The sequence below is a fragment of the Heptranchias perlo genome, unplaced genomic scaffold (assembly GCF_035084215.1).
Source record: "Heptranchias perlo isolate sHepPer1 unplaced genomic scaffold, sHepPer1.hap1 HAP1_SCAFFOLD_1110, whole genome shotgun sequence".
Lineage (NCBI taxonomy): Eukaryota > Metazoa > Chordata > Chondrichthyes > Hexanchiformes > Hexanchidae > Heptranchias > Heptranchias perlo.
The window spans coordinates 30001-32953 of NW_027138331.1; positions in this window are offsets into that span (position 1 = coordinate 30001).

Sequence of the window (2953 nt, forward strand, 5' to 3'; positions counted from 1 at the left end):
AGAAATCTCGTGTTCAGCTACCAGAACGGGACTTGCTGTGCACATTCCCGCTCCACTCGAGACGGCAGACACCCAGGCTCTGGAGCTTGAATCGGACCTCTGTTAGACAACACAGGTGGACTTCTCGGCCTCACAAGAGAGCAATACGCCAGCGGGTGAACAGGAGAGTCGTGCCGACAAAACCCACTGACTTTTAAAACTGTCCGTCTGCCACTTGGGACAGAGAGAGGAACCTGACGAGCCTGAACACCAGCCTTGGCTGGACCGCTCGGGCCCTCCCATGTCGGACGCGAGTCGCCAAATCGATCGGAAGAGAGTACCGATTCCTCTCAAAAAGTCTGCGTGCCCGTTATTATAAAAGCAGCCCACCGGCCGCGGTGCCTTGCCCACAAACACACTTGGTGTCTGGGGTGATTCAGAGCCGCCGCGGCTCGAAAGTGTCAACCTGTTTTAAAAGTCATCGCTATGCCGGCACAGGTGACTTTCAAGTTAAAGAGTTCTCTTTATTGGCTTTCAAAAAAATCTGCAAAGTGTCACAGAGATTTTGAGAAACTCTTTTTTTTCTTTATATTATTATAATATAATATAATGTGTATATGTTTTCGAAAAGCATCCACCAGCAATCCATGGTGAGCCTCTCTCTGCTGGCAAGCTCCTCCTGCCTGAGCCCGACGCTGTCGAGGCTCAACACGATTTCAGACTGACAAAGAGTTCGAAAATTGCCGCCTGATGTAGCTTTAAATGCTGACAGGTGACTTCCGAGTGCTCTTGTAAAGGTCTCCGCTTTGAAATTGAGAGCCTTTTGCCAAGTGTCACTTTTTCAGGCACTCTTAAAGTGCACCTGGGCTGTCAGAGAAAGCTCTGAAAATCGTGTTCTCGAAAATCTCCGGGTACCCGACCAATCCCTAGGTGCCCGAATGACAAGTGTCAATTCGGCAGGACGGCCTCCCACCTCCGGCCGCAGATGCGTCACTAAATCCCCGCAACGGGGGCTTTCTCATTTCGGCATAGGGGCTTCCGCGGCCAACTCATTAACCTGTGCTCGGACTTTTTGTGCCACAAGTGCAAGGGACCGTTTGCCGGCAGCTACTCGCACCCCCCCGCCCAGGGGGGGAATCCTCTGACCGGAGATCCGAAACGCCGGCCGAATCCATCCCCGTCGGACTTCCGAAGGGGTTCCCTCGACCGACTGACTTCCGAACTCCTTTCTGGGCTTAAACGGGTGGAATTCGGACCCTCTCGCAAGGGAGCCGAAGCCCGCCAGCCCCGGGAGGCCTCGGGGCCGCCGTTTTCAAGCCCGACCAAAAAACCCGAAAAATGGGGAAAAATGGGAAAAATTCCCACTCCCAAAAGGCTTAAAAGTCGGTTGGGCGGCAGCCCGGGTCGGTCTCTGCAGACCTGGAGGCGCTAGACACAAGTCTGGTAAACAGGCTAAGTCTCGACATGCCACCTCTTACTATCCTGCAGGTACCCCCGCCAATCCCCCCGGAACCGGCTGGCAATTGGCGAATCAGCGGGACGAATTTGAATTCGTGACCGACTCTCTGACACCGAATCGCCGCAAACGCGTTTCGATTTTTCGGCTTCGGTACCTCCCATCAGACTTTGACTGGCCATATCTCCGGACTCACGTGTCGCAGCCGGGACCTTCAGGTACCGTTCGACGCGTCTAACCCTGCCCCGTCGAATGGCGCCCCTCGCGGTGTGGTCCGATTTCCGCATTTTGGTCAGATTTGCCTCCAAAGTTTTCAGATTGAGTTGACGAATGCCCCCTACGGGGTAACCTCTTGCCCTTACCCTTTCGGACATGGTCCCTGTGACTTAATTTCCGCCTTTTGCTCAATCGTTTCCCCATTTATAATTAATTTTAAAAATCGGGTTACTCAGTTCTGGTTTACCAGTTCCCTCTTCGGACTTAGTTTTTGGTTAATCATTTCCGGTTCACCAGTTCCCGTTTTGGACTTAGTCTCTGCGGGCCGTTTCTCATCTTTTGGTTCATCAGTTCCCCTCTTTTAATAATTTTTTGGCTGCTTTCGTTTGATCATTTCCCTGCCTTCTGGGTGACTTTTGCCCCTTAGGACTTCATCGCCGCACATTATTTTCGACTTCTGGTTGATCATTTCACCCCTTTTAATCATTTTTGCAACTTTTGGTTAACCATTTCACCCAGCTTCTGGTTAACCATTTCCCCTTTGGGACTTAGTCTCTGAGCATTCTTTTGGGATTCTGGTTAATCATTTGCCAATTTTTAAAAAATGTTGCCGCTTTTGTTTAATGCTTTCTGGTCAACCTTTCCCTCTTTCAGACTTCACCGCGGCACATTGCTTTAGCCTCCTGGTTAATCATTTCACCCCTTTTAATCATTTTTGCAACTTTTGGTTAACCATTTCCCCCAGCTTCTGGTTAACCATTTCCCCTTTGGGACTTGGTCTCTGAGCATTCTTTTGGGATTCTGGTTAATCATTTGCCAATTTTTTAAAAATGTTGCCACTTTTGTTTAATGCTTTCTGGTCAACCTTTCCCTCTTTCAGACTTCACCGCGGCACATTGCTTCAGCCTCCTGGTTAATCATTTCACCCCTTTTAATCATTTTTGCAACTTTTGGTTAACCATTTCCCCCAGCTTCTGGTTAACCATTTCCCCTTTGGGACTTAGTCTCTGAGCATTCTTTTGGGATTCTGGTTAATCATTTGCCAATTTTTAAAAAATGTTGCCACTTTTGTTTAATGCTTTCTGGTCAACCTTTCCCTCTTTCAGACTTCACCGCGGCACATTGCTCCAGCCTCCTGGTTAATCATTTCACCCCTTTTAATCATTTTTGCAACTTTTGGTTAACCATTTCCCCCAGCTTCTGGTTAACCATTTCCCCTTTGGGACTTAGTCTCTGAGCATTCTTTTGGGATTCTGGTTAATCATTTGCCAATTTTTTAAAAATGTTGCCACTTTTGTTTAA